Raw genomic sequence first — 19,996 nt, 5'->3', positions numbered from 1 at the left:
ATGAAGTACAACCTCGTGAAGGGTTGTAGTCGATCTCCTGGCCGTCGCCTCCTCCTCACAACTACGTCTGCAGTCCTTACTCCCGGCTGCAGTCGTTCGTATTCCCAGCTAGTTTGTTCTTCTTCTTCCTCACGGTGGACTGGCCCAGCCGCTACGTCATCACCCGACTGGTGAAACTGTACAGTCGTCCCTGACGTCACTGCCCAGGCTCCACTCTTGCTAAGCACCTGTCACTGGAGCACTTGTTGCTCGTTTCCTGTCAATCCCTTCTTCTGTCCGCCTCAGGAGTTCAGGAAGACCTCACAAGATGCTCGCAGACCAATGGTGATGCGTATATTCACCGGAGAGGGGCGAATACTATCAGACTGACAGGACCCCCCCCCTATCGCACGTCCGCCCTTGACGACGCGTCGTATCTAACTCCTCGCGCCACGGAGGCGCACGACCCAGACCTACCTCCACTCGTGACGTCACACTTGCCATTTATATATATATATCCTAATAAGCCAAGTTTTCATGAATTAATTGTTTTTCGACTACCTAACCTACCTAACCTAACCTAACCTAACGTTTTCGGATACCTAACCTAACCTAACCTATAAAGATAGGTTAGGTTAGGTTAGGTTAGGTAGGGTTGGTTAGGTTCGGTCATATATCTACGTTAATTTTATCTCCAATAGAAACAAATTGACCTCATACATAATGAAATGGGTAGCTTTATCATTTCATAAGAAAAAAATTAGAGAAAATATATTAATTCAGGAAAACTTGGCTTATTAGGCAAATCGGGCCTTGCATAGTAGGCTGAGAAGTGCGTTCTGGCTACTAGGTACGATATATATATATATATATATATATATATATATATATATATATATATATATATATATATGTATATATATATATATATATATATATATATATATATATATATATATATATATATATATATATATATATGAGAGTGAGTAAGTATATATGGTGAGTCTACCCACCATGAGAGTAAGGACAAGACCAGAACATAACGATGCCAACACAGAAGACAATGTCCAACATAACAGGCCAATTACACTGGATTAATTTTTGTATGTAGATATGAGCTGCCTCGTATGGGCCAATAAGCCTTCTGCAGTTACCTCTATTCTTATGTTCTTTTGTTTCACCCCACATTTATCCCTTATGTATCCCCCCATGTTTTCACCTTTATTGTCTTATCACCTGACCCAGTGCGGGTATAAAATCAACCAGCACTGTAAGATCTCTTCACTTGAGAATGAACCATGGAGGTTCGATTCGAAACGTTGTATATATACATATATACAACGTTATATATATATATATATATATATATATATATATATATATATATATATATATATACTGACACTCATATATATATATATATATATATATATATATATATATATATATATATATATATATATATGTATATATATATATATATATATATATATATATATATATATATATATATATATATATATATATATATATATATGTCATATATATATATATACAGATCGCGTGATGGGTATAAATAGGCAGGAGAGAGTGGTGAAGTGAGGTGAGGTAAAATACTTGGACAACGCAGACGGCCCATTGGCCCATCCGATGTAGCCCAATGGCCCATCTGATACAGCAGACATACAAGCACAATACATAGGTAATTATAACATAAAGAGGTAAATATATACAATGAATTAGTGAGACAAATGTTTTCCAATGATCCTACTTAAATCGCCCTTTAGCTGATCTATTAGAAATGGATCTAAGTTATATAGAGCACTGCTAATATTCAAATTACTTTCTTTGGTGATCTGTATCAAAGCAGATTCAATTATGTTTCTGTTATAGGTGCTTTTACAATTTGTTATTGAAGAAGCACTCTCCCAATCAATTTGGTGAGCTTTTTCTGACAAATGAACAAACAAAGCATTAGACAATTGGCCATGTCTTACAGAGTATTTATGTTGCGATATTCTACATTTTAAATCTTTAGATGTTTGCCCGACATAGAACTTATTACATTCCTTACAAGGTATTTTATAAATGACGCAATTATCACTACGAGGGCTGTTCTTAACTAATAGCTTACCAACAGTGTTTTCGTAGCTAAACATTACATCTATATTAAAAAGTTTCAAGGCCTTGACAATATTCTCAAACCCAGAGAAATATGGTAAACATAACACATTCTTTGGGCGAATCCTTTCACTGCATACATTATTATAATATGTACGACGAGCTTTGTTACGACAAACTTCCAAAAAATTCAGTGGGTAACAAAGCTTAAGACCAATCGAATCAATATTAAATTCTTCGTCTAAGAATTCTGGACTCACAACTCGAAGAGCTCTTAGATACATTGAAGAAAAAATTGACTTTTTTACATTGTATCTATGTATATATATATATATATATATATATATATATATATATATATATATATATATATATATATATATATATATATATATATATATATATATATATATATATATTTGACAGTGTCAGACCACGGAGGAAAATTGAAACAGGAATTTCCTTAAGTACTTTCGTATATTAATACATCTTCAGAAGGAGTCAATATATATAGCATATGTCATAATAATACATCTTCATATGTCAATATGAAGATGTATTAATATACGAAAGTACTTAAGGAAATTCCTGTTTCAATTTACCTCCGTGGTCTGACACTGTCACATTTTTAATCACGTGTTTATTTCCGTGACACACACACACACACACATATATATATATATATATATATATATATATATATATATATATATATATATATATATATATATATATATAAATATATATATATATATATATATATATATATATATATATATATATATATATATATATATATATATATATATATATATATATATATGTATATGTATATAGGGGGTACCACCTCTGGTGCAATTATAGGGACCCACAGCCTCGGAGAAGGGAACACAGAACATTCAGGGAAAAACTTGCAATTTAATTCCGAATACGTAAGAGTGTTCGCTTCTCCTACCACCCCCCTTTTTTATGGTGTACATTTTATTATGCAAGGTTATACAGTTACATATCTGATTTTATACAAAAAATTAACATTAAGATGACACACAAAAAAAGTTCGCTTCCTAGAGGCTGTAGATTTCCTCGAACTCCTCCGACGCCGGGCAGGAACCGAGGATGCAGCGAGCATTTCCCCTCTGGATCGCGACACTGAGGCGCTGAAAGAGAAAACGTGCTGCTCTAGGGTCTCTTGTGGTGTCAATGAGCTTGGACCCAAGATCCTTAAGAAACCTTCTTGCACTCTCTCCCCATGGGCCTAGGGTCTCAGACCCTATTGGAACGAAGTTGTACCGATGATCTAATTGCCTGTACTTGGCTGACTTGTCTCTTTCTCTGCGTGTCGCCGCGGCTCCTGCTGTGCCGGCAGAGAGGTTGATGTATGTGGTTACCAGGGTGGATACACAAGTATAGTCCCATGCCAACTGTCTGCCACCCTTCCACGGTCGCAGTGTGATTCCCTCTGGTCGGCGGCAAAGCTAACAGAGTCACGGTTCAGTAGGTTGCGGGGCTCTCTCTCTGCTGGACACTGAACAGAGGCAAGGCTATTTTTAATGATGTCATTGACTTCGTCGTGTCTAGTGTGCCAACCACCAGATTTTCCACAGTGCAGGCCATGCAATCCATATTCGTCAGCATCTGCCTCGCCGCAAATACACCTATGAACAGTGTGGATAGGGGCAGCAAGACGGAGAGCGACTGCAATTCGGAGCTCCTGAGGATCAAGACGTGTGCCTGTCTGGAGGCAGCAACACTTGGGGTTGTTGCTGCCTCCAGCAAAGCTGTGGCTTCTTTGTCTACAATGGGGCTGTCCCAGCTGGATTGTTTCTTGGCTTTCGGCATGGCTGGTCTGAGTGCTGGGTCTGCCATGGCACCCCATTTTGTGTCACATTCCGTGTAGTGGGGGTCCTGTATCCCCGCTACATCACTCAGGGTGTCAGGTAGAATTTCCGTAACCAGGTCATCTGATGCTGAGGAGGAAGACAGGAAGGCTGGGACAGCAATTTGGGGAGCATTGCGGACACCCAAGCCACCGAGCCTAACAGGAAGAGTGTCTTGTTTCCACTGGCATTCGTTGAGGGAGAGGTTAACAACTTTTTCCAGCATGATCTTCAGTAAGAGGTCATACTCTTCAAGCTTTCGGCTGTCGTAAGATGGGGCGCACCTCAGAAAGTAGGTTAGCCTCGGAAGGGATAGGCATTTGGTGAGGAGATAAAAAGCATCATGGGCATCGATGTCATCTATTCTGTCTTCCATCCTCCTAAGGTCTGCGATTTTCTTGTCAAGGATCTCCTCAATGGCGTTAGACCCGAGGGGGGCTCCAAGGAGGGTGCTGTTCTCGGCCCTAATGACATGGGCTCCAGGCAAGGCAGACCTTATTCTAGCTACAATGTCTGGGTTGGAAGAGACTTCTTCACACTTGGAAGGATTCAGGACAAGACCCAGGCTTACTTCTTGCTCCCTTGTTTTCCTGATATCTGCCAAGAGATGGTCTACGGTGCCAGCTATAGTGCCATCATCCAAAAACCAGATGTTGAACTCGCTGGAAAAGCTTTCGGTGATTTCTTTTAAGACTAAGCAGAAAAGAAGGGGAGCAAGAGGATCACCTTGCTGAACACCTTCACATGATCTGATTTCATGTTCACCAAAGAGCAGTTTTGACTCACCACTGTAGCACGAGAGTATTAACGGGTAGAGGAGCTGGAAATGGCGATGTACGGCACAAAGTACTGCATCTCTTCTGACCATGTTGAAGGCGTTCTTAAAGTCCAGTTTGAGCAGGGCCTTTTCATCAGAAATGTTGGTGATGTATGCTCGTGCTGCATGGGCAGCCGCTTCACAGCCTTGGGGGATTCCAAATCCTAGCTGGATTGGTTTCAGCAATAAAGCCACTTGCTGGCTGACAACCCTCGTAGCAGCCTTGGCAATCAGGCGTTGGAGAGTGTTGCCAACAGCGATTGGCCTGATTCCTTCGTCCTTCTTTTTGAGAGCACAGAGGGAGGCACCAAAAAAGAGAGGCCTGATGACCTCAGGTATATCACCAGCCAGGCACATGTTGACGAACCTTGTGAGTTCCATAAGAAGATCTTGTGCAGCATCACCAACCACAGGATTTAACATTTGCTTGATGTGTTGAGGTTTTAACCCTGTAAAGCTGCCTGCTGACCCAGGTGGAAAAGAAAGAGCTGCTTTGTAGACCTCAGATTCACTGAAGATTAATGGGTCTGAAATGGTGTCGGCTGATGGCGGAACGATGTTGTCGCCTTGAGGGGCTCTGGGTGGGTGCTTGCTTCTCCAGGGCCCGTGCTGTGGCTGAGTTTCGAGGAGCAATTTTCTCGTCACTGGTGAGGACTCTAATAGCACTTGTGGTATTTCCCTCTTCAATTTTCTTGGTGATTTGTGCTCTGATTTTGTACGTTTCCGGTACGTTGTTGTTACCATTTCTGCGGTGGATGTGTTTTGCTCGGAGAGGAAGGCAAACTAGGTTATCCTCCCTTGGGTATTCATTTATCGCCTTCAGGACCGAGGAAGCAAGTGATTTGTCCCTCCTTGGAGGGATGGTGAGGCATACATTGCCAAATAGAAAGACATTATGCCACGCTTGAATGTTTTCCGGGGCATCATTGACCCTTTTCAGAAGATTACAGAGTTTGGCTGCTGTATTTGGGTGGGCTGTTTTTGGGATGTGTGGTAATGTTCTAGCAGACGTCGCTATGATCGCTTGGGTGAGGTTCTCAGATGAGATTAGGTTAATGGGAGTCTCTTCCCTAACTGTCAATGGCAGATGGCCATTGCTTTCCTTTGGAAGCTGGTGATAACCACTGCATCTTACCTCGTTGACGGTGTGAAAGCGGATGACACCACCGTTGGAGTTTATGGCGCTGTTTTTGTTGCATACTCGGCAAAAACCTCTTTTAGGAGTAGTTGTTGGCACCTCAAGGCTTGTGGAGTCCTGCCCGACCGCTGGGACCCCTTCCATTTCAACTCGGATGGGAGAGTAAACTGTGCATTATTCTATAGAGGGGGGGCAAACACGCTGGGTCATAACCAAGCAACTGCCAGCAACTGGGTGTGGAGGCATCAACTGGGTGTGGAGGCATCAACTGGGTGTGGAGAAAGCAACTTGGTGTAGAGCCAGCAACTGGGTGTGGAGCCAGCAACTGGGTGTGGAGCCAGCAACTGGGTGTGGAGGCATCAACTGGGTGTGGAAAAAGCACCTGGGTGTGGAGCCAGAAACTGGGTGTGGAGGCATCAACTGGGTGTGGAGGCATCAGCTGGGTGTGGAGGCATCAGCTGGGTGTGGAGGCATCTACTGGGTGTGGAGGCATCAGCTGGGTGTGGAGGCATCAGCTGGGTGTGGAGGCATCAACTGGGTGTGGAGGCATCAACTGGGTGTGGAGGCATCAGCTGGGTGTGGAGGCATCAACTGGGTGTGGAGGCATCAACTGGGTGTGGAGGTATCAACTGGGTGTGGAGACATCAGCTGGGTGTGGAGGCATCAACTGGGTGTGGAGGCATCAACTGGGTGTGGAGGCATCAGCTGGGTGTGGAGGCCGCGGCTGGGTGTGGAGGCATCAGCTGGGTGTGGAGGCCGCGGCTGGGTGTAGAGGCCGCGGCTGGGTGTGGAGGCATCAGCTGGGTGTGGAGGCCGCGGCTGGGTGTGGAGGCCGGTGGGGTGAGGGTCAGCTCAGGTAGTGAGGTGCAGGGGGGGGGGGATGGGGTCGGTTTGGTGGGGGGAGGCGTATTATCGAGTGGGCTATACACATGACATACAATATACATTCATATATATGTACACCAGGGTATGTATGACACTGAGAATATGGGGTTGGCACTTTGTTATATGTATGACACTATAAACTGGGGTTGATACTTTGTGGTATGTATGGCACCGAGTATCGGAGTTGGCACTTTGAGATGTATATTTCACTATGGCACTATATATACATGGTATTCACTTTGTATGTCCGGGCCGCAAAGTATACACTAAACACAGAAATTGTTCACTATCATTCACTGAGCCCACGAGGGAGGTGGTGGGGTGGTGTGGTGGTGAGGGGAGATGCGGCCACTACCAGCCTCCTCCGCCTGACCGGTGAGCGAGTGTTCTTAGTGACGCTTTACTCTAAGGTTCACTTTCCCTCACGCGCCTCCCTCCGCCCACACCCTGCCCCATCCCGCCCCGGCCGTTAATGTGGTAGGCCTCCCTCACTGGCACTGTTGCTGGTGAGTTCAAGCTTGGTAAGCCGGAGAAAATTGTAAAATACCGTTGACTAAATACCGTTTAATATATATATATATATATATATATATATATATATATATATATATATATATATATATATATATATATATATATATATATATATATATATATATATATATATATATATATACATATATATATATATATATATATATATATATATATATATATATATATATATATATATATATATATATGTCGTACCTAATAGCCAGAACTCATTTCTCAGCCTACTATGCAAGGCCCGATTTGCCTAATAAGCAAAGTTTTCATGAATTAATATATTTTCTCTAATTTTTTCCTTATGAAATGATAAAGCTACACATTTCATTATGTATGAGGTAATTTTTTTTTATTGGAGTTAAAATTAACGTAGATATATGACCGAACCTAACCAACCCTACCTAACCTAACCTAACCTATCTTTATAGGTTAGGTTAGGTTAGGTGGCCGAAAAAGTTAGGTTAGGTTAGGTAGGTTAGGTAGTCGAAAAACCATTAATTCATGAAAACTTAGCTTATTAGGCAAATCGGGCCTTGCATAGTAGGCTGAGAAGTGAGTTCTGGCTACTAGGTACGACATATATATATATATATATATATATATATATATATATATATATATATATATATATATATATATATATATATATATATATATATATATATGTATATGTGTATAACTGAAAGCAGCTCACACTCCAGAAGTGACTCGAACCCATACTGCCAAGAGCACTTTGAAACTGGTGTACAGGACACCTTAACCACTCGACCATCATGACTGGATAAAAGATGATGGTAGCTGAGGCTATTTTCTCATCATCCTGCTGGCACTCTGATGGTAATCTTGGGTTTAGTATTTTATCAAATCACCTCATTCTTTGGGGCATACGTGAGGAACACAAACGCAAACAAGACTGAATGGTCCTCAGTCATATATGCAACTGAAAGCTCACACCCCAGAAGTGACTCGAACCCATACTGCCAGGAGCACTTTGCAACTGGTGATTCAAATGTTTTTCTACTGGCATTCCATGTGTATTACGTATGCACTTCCGAATTCAGTAGTGTTTTCGCAAACGCGTCCTTTTGACATAATGTGAAGAAAGGAGTTAACGTTGTAGCTGCTGGATTCATATCTGTTTGTTGTACATTTGCAGCTGTGAAATAAACTTGTTGTCCATTTTCTTGTTTTCAAAACAAAAACAAAGTGCACTAGTGATTTCCCCGAGTGTTATAGTGTGTAACAAGTGTGACGGCGGCCTCCCTCGTGTGCCCCCCCTCCACCACCCCCGCCCGCCATCTTCCCCCACCCCGCTACCTGCGCCCGACCCAGCCAGCCGCCCATCAACACACAGCCTACCCACACACGGTGCCCAGGCCATGCCCAACTCCCCCAGGAGGGGTAATGCTTGCCGTGTTACTCTCCATCTGGGAAGGAGAGGGTGCACTCAGCGGGCAGCCAGGCGTCATCACATCTAGGCATGGCACATGTCGCACCTGACACACAGCCTCTTTCCAGCCAAGAAGATGGCCACCCAAGAGGAAACTGTCAAGTGTGTGGCAGACGGTATCGTCTCATTTCAAATGGAACTGTCCGCTATCATTCTCTCAATTCAGGTGGTTGTCTAGGGTCTAGGCGCCTGCCCCGGGGCAGTGACGATGGACAACCTGTTGCAGGAACGAGGAACAATATCTCCCTCAACTTCATTTCAACAGATAATCTGCTTGAAGCAATCAAAGCGACGTCCACCAGGACCTTGCCCCACATCCCCAAGGCTGCCCGTCATCAAGCAGCAGCCAAACTCACCAGTCTGCTGACAAAGGTCAACAATGCTCACAGAACCTCTGGATCGTGGCACAATCTCCTTCTATTTGGGAATGCATGCCTAGCATTACCGCCCAGGAGAGACAAGTCATTAGCAACCTCTGAAATCAGGGCACTTAATGAATTCCCCAGAGCAGACAACCTGGTCCGCCTCCCCCCTCGTGCCAAGAACACCAGCCGCAGGACGACCAACAATAACTCATCTGAGAACCACAAAATGAGAGCACAGATCACCAGGAAAATAGAAGAGGGCAATACCACAGGTGCCATCAGAATCATGACCAGCGATGACACTATTGCCCCCAGGAACGCCACGACAGCAGAGGCTCTTCAAGACAAACACCCACCCAGGGCCCCCGACAGCAGCAGGGATCCCCAGGAAAACAATGCTGGCATAGAACCCTTGACTGTTCGAGAATCTGAGGTGTACAAAGCACCCATGTCTTTCCCAACAGGTTCAGCAGGGGGCTTTACAGGCCTAAGACCCCAGCACATCAAACAAATGCTGAACCCGGTGCTTGGAGATGCTGCTAAGGACCTTCTAGTGGAACTTACCAGATTCTCCAACATGTGTTTGGCTGGCGGCATCCCTGAGGACATCAGGCCTGTCTTTTATGGAGCAGCACTCTGTGCTCTAAAGAAGAAGGATAGGGGTATCAGGCCCATTGCCGTTGGCAACACCCTCCGACGCCTTGTAGCTAAGGCTGCAGTGAGATCTATCAGCCAGGAAGCAGCCACCTTGCTGAAACCTCATTAGCTCGGGTTTGGGATTTCCCTAGGTTGTGAAGCTGCAGCACATACAGCGCGGGCTTACATTGCTGATTTCCCGGACCAGAAGGCACTAGTAAAGCTTGACTTCAAAAATGCCTTCAATCAAGTCAGACGAGACGCTGTCCTCAGGGCTGTACACAACCATTTCCGTCCCCTTTACCCATTCATCCGATCGTCCTACAGTGGGGAATCTAAGCTTCTTTTTGGGGAGCATGAAATAAACTCCTGTGAAGGTGTCCAACAAGGTGACCCCTTAGCCCCCCTCCTTTTCTGCCTAGCTATCAAAGAGGTCACTGACAGTCTGACAAGCGAGCTAAACATCTGGTACCTGGATGATGGCACTCTAGCTGGAACTCCGGAAACCATTTTGGAGGATATAAGGAAAATCCAGGAGCAGGGAGCAGCCTTAGGCCTCATTCTCAATGCATCCAAATGTGAAATAATCTCCCGCAACCCAGACATCACTGGGCAAATACAAAATGTTCTTCCAGACATTCTCGTTGTCGAGCCACCGGACTGCACTCTCCTGGGTGCCCCCATTGGCCCACGAGCAATCGAGGAGGTCCTGGTTGCAAAAATCACTGACCTAAAGAGAATGCAGGACAGGATTGACAAGATTGATGCCCATGATGCTCTCTTTCTCCTTACAAGATGCCTGTCTCTCCCTAAGTTGACCTACTTTCTGAGATGTTCTCCATCCTACAGCAGCCCTAAGTTAAATGTGAATGTCACCCTTCTGAGGTCCATGCTGGTGAAAGTCCTGAACCTGCCATTGGACGACTCTCAGTGGGAGCAAGCAACCCTTCCTGTAAGACTCGGCGGCCTTGGTGTCCGCACAGCCTCCCAAATTGCTCTACCAGCCTTCCTTTCCTCCTCTCATGCATCGCACGACCTCGTCAGAGATATTTTACCTGCAACCCTGAGAGATTCAGCAGGAATACACGATCCTGCTTTCACTGAATGTTCAAATCAGTGGGATGTTCTTGCAGCCCCAGCAACCATTATAGAGCCAACAAAACAACACAAACAGTCCGGCTGGGACCACCCTCTAGTGGAAAAAGTAGCTGATGCCATGCTCAGCGTCGCAACATCAGACAAGGAGAAAGCCCGCCTCAGAGCAGTGCGTGGCCCCCATGCAGGAGACTTCCTCCTGGCAGTACCCATGTCAGCAATGGGCATGCGCCTAGATCCAGAATCCCTTCGTGTAGCAGTGGCCCTCCGCCTTGGTGCCCCAATTCACACTGAATACAAGTGTATTTGCAACAGGGTGGAAGCAGACCAATACGGACTGCATGGGTTGCATTGCGGAAGCACAAAGGGCTGGCATGCAAGACACAACGAGGTCAATGACATCATCAAGAGAAGCCTCGTCTCAGCTGGGTGCCCAGCGGAGAGAGAACCTCGCATCCTAGGGGTCCAAAACCCGGATTTCCCCGCACTTAGCCCTGATGGCATCACCATATACTCATGGAAGGAGGGTAGACAGTTGGTGTGGGACTACACATGTGTATCCACCCTGGCTGACACCTATGTACACTTCGGAGCTGATCAAGCAGGTGGGGCGGCCAACCACAGGGAAACAGCAAAATCACTCAAGTACAGGCGACTGGAAGGTCAATACCTCTTTGTTCCCATAGCGTCTGAGACGCATGGCCCCTGGGGCAAGAGTGCCTTGGGATTTCTCAAGGAATTGGGTTCCAAGCTCATTGACGTCACCAGAGACCCAAGGGCTTCCAGTTTTTTATTTCAGCGTCTCAGTGTGGCGATCCAGAGGGGAAATGCTTGCTGCGTCCTCGGTTCCTGTCCAGAAGCGGAGGAGCTTCAAGAGATCATAACCTTTAGGCATTTGTCTTGTATGTTTTGTAACCTTTAAATACACAATAAAGGAAAAAAAAAAAAAGGGAAGGGGGTGGTAGGAGAAAAGCACACAGAAACTGTATTGGAGGGGACCTACATTCCCTCCAATGCGTTATGTGTGGTTTCCTCCGAGGCTATGGGTCCCCCTTCTTCCAGCCAGAGGTGGTACTCCCTTCCCTTTTATACATATATATATATATATATATATATTTTTTTTTATTTTTTTTTTTTTTAAAGTTTGTGAGGGTACCACCTCTGGTGCCAATGTGGGGACTCATAGCCTCAGAGAAGAAAGGAAGAAAATATATATATATATATATATATATATATATATATATATATATATATATATATATATATATATATATATATATATATATATATATATATATATATATATATACATATATATATATATATATATATATATATATATATATATATACATATATATATATATATATATATATATATATATATATATACATATATATATATATATATATATATATATATATATATATATATATATATATATATATATATATATATATATATATATATATATATATATATATATATGCAATTGACGATCACAAAACACTGATCATTTTATGCGGAAAATCCACAGAGAAATATGAAATGAGGTGAACGTTTCGGCTTTGTTAAAGCCTTTGTCAACACCAGACTGACTAAGGAGAAGGGAGAAGGGGAGGATATATAGGCCGACACCTAATCTTTCTTTAATCTTTCATCCTTATTCTCTGACCGCTTAATCCTCTTTGACCATTCTAAGCTAAGCTATACCTTTTTTGGTTAATTACACCTGACCAACCTTAGGGATGGGTTGGTCAGGTGTCGGCCTATATATCCTCCCCTTCTCCCTTCTCCTTAGTCAGTCTGGTGTTGACAAAGGCTTTAACAAAGCCGAAACGTTCACCTCATTTCATATTTCTCTGTGGATTTTCCGCATATATATATATATATATATATATATATATATATATATATATATATATATATATATATATATATATAGGATTAAGGCGTCCCTGTACATACCAGTTGCGTTGCTCCTGGCAGTATGGGTTCGAGTCACTTCTGGGGTGTGAGTTTTCAGTTGTATATAGTCCTGGGGACCATTCAGGCTTGTTTGCATTTGTGTTCCTCACGTGTGCCCCAAAGAATGAGGTGATTTGATAAAATGCTATGCCCAAGATTACCATCCAAGTGCCGGCGGGGAAGTGGTTCAAAAAGCTTCGGCTATCACTTCCTTATGTCCAGTCGTGATGGTCAAGCGGATTAAGGCGTCCCTGTACATACCAGTTGCGTTGCTCCTGGCAGTATGGGTTCGAGTCACTTCTGGGGTGTGAGTTTTCAGTTATATATATATATATATATCTACCTCCCATATGAGAGGGAGAGGCCTAGGGGACGGACGTGTGGCGGAGGAGCTGCTGCCTTCTCAGCCATTACCCTGAGACATCTTGGCCTCACCGTACCAAGACTCAACCATATTCACCGTGAATACACCAAGCAGACGTGGAAGTGGCCGGAAGTGCCTACTGTGTACCATCTATGTGAAAACTTATCAAAACAGGTGGGTTGGCAGTGTGGAGTCATGGAGGCTGTAGTGAGGGGCCAGGATGGACCCTGCAGGCCTCCCATAGTGCGGGGAGGTGGGGGGTGAGTGAGGGGTGTTGTGTGGTCAGGAGAGAGAGGTGGGGGTTACGCGTGTGCCAAATAGTGTTTTGTGTTTTTCTTTTTTGAAAGTTTTGTTGAACAAGTTACGTTGTCAGCGATAATTGGCGCAACATATCTATCATATTGCTAGTACATCACACGTGCAGTGAGTCAGATTACAAGTGTGTGATTCATTCATTATTGTGCAGTGATATACGGGGGAATTATACCAGTGTTAGTGTCGCCCTGACCCCCGCCCCCACCCAGCGCCCAGGCTGGGAAGTACCTGCTCTCCCCCTCCTACCCACCCCACCACGTCGCCTCCCCACCCACGAGGCCACCTTGCCACCCGCCCATAGAAGCCGGGAGGCTCCCATGTGTGTCTACGCCACCCACCCACCCAATGTATACCCACATATTGTGTAGTGGGTGTATACCCACACTTTGTATAGAGGTGGTATATGTATTACCACTCATCTGAGTAGTAGGTGCCACGGCCAGCTGATCATCCCCCCAGCCTCCAACCGCCGCCCACCCTCCAGTCTCCACCCGCCGTCCACCCTCCCGCCCAGCGCCCGCCCAGCGCCCGCCCATGTCGCAGCTCTCAACAGATAGACAGGCTTCTCCAAGCCAAGATGAGCCATCAAGCAGGGGTAGACAAGGTAGATGTCAGACGTGTGACAGGGTATGCTATATCCGGTTGAGGGACGATAATGTGCGCATTCATTCCAACAACGGAGTCAGGTGTTTGGGTTCTGAGCGCCCTCCCAGGGAGAACACCAGTCAACAGCCCACACCGCCCGTAAGGCAAAACACCTCCCAGACCTTCATTCCCACAGAAAATTTATTAGAAGCTATCAAAGCAACATCGGCCAGAACCTTGCAACACATCCGTAAAGCAGCCCGCCCCCATGCAGCAGCCAAATTATCTGCCCTCCTGAGAAAGGTCAACGACTCTCCTGGAACGACCCAAGCATGGCACAACCTCCTAATGTTTGGCAACATATGTCTAGCCACCCCTGCAAGGAGAGACAAAACCTTAGCTGCCTCAGTCATCAAAGCAATAAATGATTTTCCCAGGGAGGACAACCAGGTGCGCCTTCCCACTCGCGCGAGAAACACCCATGGGAGGAAGAGCAAAAGTGGCATATCCGAGACATCAAAAATCAGAACATCAGTCACCAAGAAAATAGAAGAAGGAAACACTATTGGCGCAATACGAGTCATCACCAGTGAGGACTCAATTGCCGACAGAGATGCCGCAACAGCTCAAACCCTAAGGGAGAAACACCCACCCACGGCTCCGCGTGAGGACGATATTGTACAAGTGGGGGCTACCGGAGCAGAACCTCTCTGGGTGGCTGAATCTGTGGTCCATAAAGCAGCCATGTCCTTCCCTACAGGATCAGCAGGTGGGTTCACAGGACTAAAACCCAACCACCTCAAGCAAATGCTCAACCCTGCACTGGGTGACATTGCAAAGAACCTCTTGGTGGAACTAACCAGATTCACAAACACATGTCTAGCTGGCAACATACCAGCGTCCATAAGACCTATCTTTTTTGGAGCATCTCTCTGTGCTCTAAAGAAAAAGGATGGAGGGATCAGGCCAATAGCTATGGGCAATTCTCTCCGGCGTCTCGCAAAGGCAGCTGCAAGAACAGTTAGTGATGCAGCGGCCAACATGCTGAAGCCAAAACAGCTCGGGTTTGGCATTCCACAAGGGTGTGAGGCGGCAGCCCATGCAGCTCGAGCCTTCATCGCCAACATCACAGACGAAAAGGCCCTTATCAAGCTAGATTTCAAAAATGCCTTCAATTTGGTGCGGAGGGATGCTGTACTCCGTGCGGTTCATAGTCATTTCCCTTCCCTCTACCCTTTTGTACATTCATGCTACAGTATGGATCTTAAGCTACTTTTTGGCAAACATGAAATTGACTCGCGAGAAGGCGTCCAACAGGGTGACCACCTTGCTCCTCTCCTTTTCTGCTTAGTCATCAAACAAGTCACAGAGGTCCTGTCCAGCGAGCTTAACATCTGGTTCTTGGATGATGGTACCCTAGCTGGTTCCCAAGACTCAATCCTGGAGGACATCAGAAAAATCCAGGAGCAAGGTGCAGTTTTAGGCCTCACCCTGAACCCTTCTAAATGTGAAATAATATGTTCCAACCAGGGCATCGTAGAGAGAATAGAGGGTCTTCTGCCAAATATCCATAAAATTAAACCTGAAGACAGCACACTCCTAGGAGCTCCCCTGGGGTTGAAAGCCATCGATGAGGTCCTTGATAAGAAAATCGCCGACCTTAAGAGGATGGATGGGAGGATTGAGGATATTGATGCTCATGATGCACTCTACCTCATCACCAGATGTCTGTCCCACCCCAGGTTAACCTACTTTCTGAGGTGTTCACCATCTTACAGTAGCCAAAAACTAAGTGAGTATGACCGGTTACTGAACTCAATGCTAGAAAAAGCCCTTAACCTCTCTCTCGATGACCTACAGTGGAAACAAGCCTCTCTTCCCGTAAGACTTGGGGGCCTCGGAGTTCGAACAGCAACGCAAATCGCTGTTTCAGCCTTCCTGTCCTCCTTATCAGCATCCGACGACCTTGTGAAGGAAATTCTACCTGCCCACTTACATCAGCTGGCAGGTGTACATGATCCCAATTTTACACGCTGTGCCACAGAGTGGGCCTCTCGTGCAGGCCAATCACCTCAACCACCATCCCCAAAAGCCCACAAGCAATCCAGCTGGGATGGCCCAATTGTAGACCAAGTTGCTGCAGAGTGCCTGGGTGCTGCAACAACACAACACGACATTGCTCGCCTCACAGCAGTAGCAGCACCACATGCAGGGGATTTCCTGTTAGCAACCCCAATGTCGGCAACTGGCACGCGTCTCACACCACACGCCCTCCGAATTGCTGTGGCCCTCCGCCTTGCTGCCCCAATCCACACCAGATATAGGTGTATTTGCGGCGAGGTGGTGGCTGACAGGTACGGCCACCATGGCCTACTCTGCCAAAGCACAGGGGGATGGCACTCGAGACACAGTGAAGTTAACGACATCATCAAGAGGAGCCTCACCACAGCTGGATGCCCAGCTGAAAGAGAGCCCCGTTACCTAACGCCCCGTAACTCTGATGCTCTTATTGGTCGCCCGGATGGTATCACAGTGAACCCCTGGAAGAATGGCAAGCAGTTGGTATGGGACTACACGTGCGTATCAACCCTGGCTAACACCTACATTAACCTCAGTGTTGCACAACCAGGTGGCGCTGCCACCCACAGGGAAGCAGCCAAATCTTGTAAGTATAGGGAACTGGATCACCACTACAATTTTGTCCCCATTGCTTCTGAGACACTCGGCGCCTGGGGTAAAAGTGCAACCAGTTTTTTGAAGGAACTGGGTTCTAGGCTCATTGAAACAACAAGGGACCCAAGAGCTGCAAGCTTTCTTTTCCAGCGCCTCAGTGTGGCGATACAGAGGGGAAATGCGCACTGCATCCAGGGTTCCTGCCCGCCATCTGAGGAGCTGGAGGAACTCGACAACCTATGACAACCATCTTTGTAACCCATATGTAACTCCTTTTTTGTAACAAAGTTCAAATAAAGTAAATATATATGTGTACATACAAAAGAATGGGGGTGGTAGGAGAAGATAATATTAGTGTTCAGTGAGAAACCACAAGGTCTCCTCTGAATACTTTTTATTTTCTTCTCCGAGGCTATGGGTCCCCACATTGGCACCAGAGGTGGTACCCATTAAAAAAAAAATATATATATATATATATATATATATATATATATATATATATATATATATATATATATATATATATATATATATATATATATATATATATTAACAAATCTTTCAATCCTTCTGGGTCCGTTGTTTAAAGTTTTTTATAATAGTCAAAAGTAGAGACAGCATGAAGATAAATGCTGTCTCCTTCCAGACAAATGCTACAAATGTCTCCTTCCAATAACACAGTAATGATATCTCGTTCCACCGTGAGTGGCTTCTTCTCTAAGTCTATCTGAATGCATCTCACACCCCTATCTCCTATTCTCTCTCTGCCTTACTAAGACCTTCGCGTTTCTTAATGGCCGCTCGCAACTCATTGGATGAGTGATGAAGATTAAGCCACCCAATAGGTGGCACGGGCATGAATAGCCCGTAAGTGGTAGAATTTTTGGAGTGAATGTGATTTTTGGTCGGGAATTCACGCAACGTTGTTGATGTTGTTTTAGATTCAGCTACTCGGGACAAAATTTCCATGTAGCACGGGCTTTTGTGAACCCATAATTGAGTTTGTTTATTCACGATAACCTTGTTACTGTGATATCTGGGTCCAAGTTTTAAATGAAGGTAGAGCTTCCCTTTTTTGCACTGATTTAATATTTTTTTTAATAACGTTATCTTGGTGGTGGATATAGATGCACAATGTTTACTAGTGTGTCTCATTCATCAACTGCTATTTTAACCATTTTTTTTTCTACCACAGACGTGGCTACACATTTACAATGCTAACCAGTATATATACATTTTCTTCTGATCTCCATGGACAAGGTTAGAGATGTGTTAAACTTATAGTTCAAGGGTTTATTGAACAATCAACCACAGAAGGTGATTTGGTGCTTTTAAAATGCTGAGCTAATCTAAATACGTAAATATAGATACACAGATTTACGTATGCCCTACATAAATTGTTCGATGTGTCTTTTACATAGTGTCATTAATGTGTATATACAAAGGTTAAATGTAATTCTGATCAGCTTCCATATATACTTTGTACACATACATATACATACACACACACACACATATACGTTCATATACATATATACACACAGACATGCATTCACATACATTTGTCTCTTTTACTCTGACAGGGTAAGATAGCTGATAGAGAAACTAGTGTGCAATTAATCACTTAATCACTGAAGGTGATTAAGGTGCTTTTACAAATTCAGGTTAAATAGTTACATCACATACATACATTGTATACTTGATACATTACATGGTCAATCTTGGGTACAAGTCCAATATATCATCAAGTGTTCCAGTACTCATATAGTAATTACAGAGTTCAGCTTACCTTATCCCAGGAGGGCGAAAGTCAGTTAGTTTGGGACTTTGTACAATATAATGTTCAAGGGAGTGCATGTTCTCTCTTTCCCAAAGTTGACACATTGTGTACTCGACATTTGGGTTTTGAGAAAGCTGCCAGATACGTCTATATCCCAGGCATATTCTGGCCTCTATAACATCGCATGGCCTGGTTCTTGTTCTATTAGTCCCATGAGTTAATGTCTCCTCACGATATCTATCATAATATTTAATGCTACAACTTTCAGGTCTTTGTGAATTTGTTAGGTCGGTGAGATCTGTTACCTATCGTACGTTACGGCTCGTGATCCTACAACAGCCAAACTTTAATAAGTCTAGGGATACGACACAACTGCTGTTCTCAATAGCGAATCACCAGTATAACCCCTTGACAGGTAATGAGCATAAAATAGAATCTTCATAGGACTGAAGAATAAAGACTAAGATACATATATAATATTATATTAAATAAATCTCAAAGGCAAACAGATGATTATATGGTCACAATATATCACATTAAAAATATCACTGTACTTCCAGACATTAAATTAATAATATATAAGTATGGCTATTATAGAACAAAAGAATGACTTATCTCCAAATGTTGTTCTCTCCCTGGCTTCTGCTCAGCTACTAAACAAGATCACGCGAGAATCAAAACAGATTGCCTCGCCCCGCGAATAAATTGCCAAAGTTACAATTATTAATATTTCAACAATGGAGCACTACATTGTGACAAGAGTAATCTTAAACTAACTTAATGAATAATTAGTACATTTTGATATAGACAAACAAAAGTAATAGTTCTTTACATAGTAATTAAAATATGCATACAGAATAGCATAATGGCATGCACACCCAGCAACGGACGATCCCACGACAATTTGCCAGATACAGTTCACTCAATTATTATTTCACTCTGTTACCCACTTATGATCACATATAAATCATTAGTTCCCGTGGGAAAACTGATCACACAAAGAAATAAACAATCATTCCCACGATACGCTGGGCCTAACGCCAACACTGTAACATGAATGTGCTTTTGCATAGAACATATAAGTATAACAATATACATGTTTGTAATTTACATACAATTATAAATGTACATATTAATATATTCACTTACGTATCTTATAAGGGTACGTAACACTTCCACCTCCAAGAAAAAAAAATGCAATGGATTGAAGATCAATGGCATTTTTTCAGAAGTAAAAATGTTAAGTAAAAAGAAACATTTCATTTATGGTACATCAAAACTTCTTGACAAAGCATCAGCAATAACATTTTGTCTGCCTGGAATATGTTTGATTTCTACATTAAATTCCTGCAAAAACAATGACCATCGCAGAATTCGTTGGTTCTTGACTTTCATC

The sequence above is a fragment of the Procambarus clarkii genome, chromosome 30 (genome assembly GCF_040958095.1).
Source record: "Procambarus clarkii isolate CNS0578487 chromosome 30, FALCON_Pclarkii_2.0, whole genome shotgun sequence".
Taxonomy (NCBI): domain Eukaryota; kingdom Metazoa; phylum Arthropoda; class Malacostraca; order Decapoda; family Cambaridae; genus Procambarus; species Procambarus clarkii.
The sequence above is the reverse complement of the archived record's forward strand: the minus strand, read 5'-3'. Positions refer to the sequence as shown.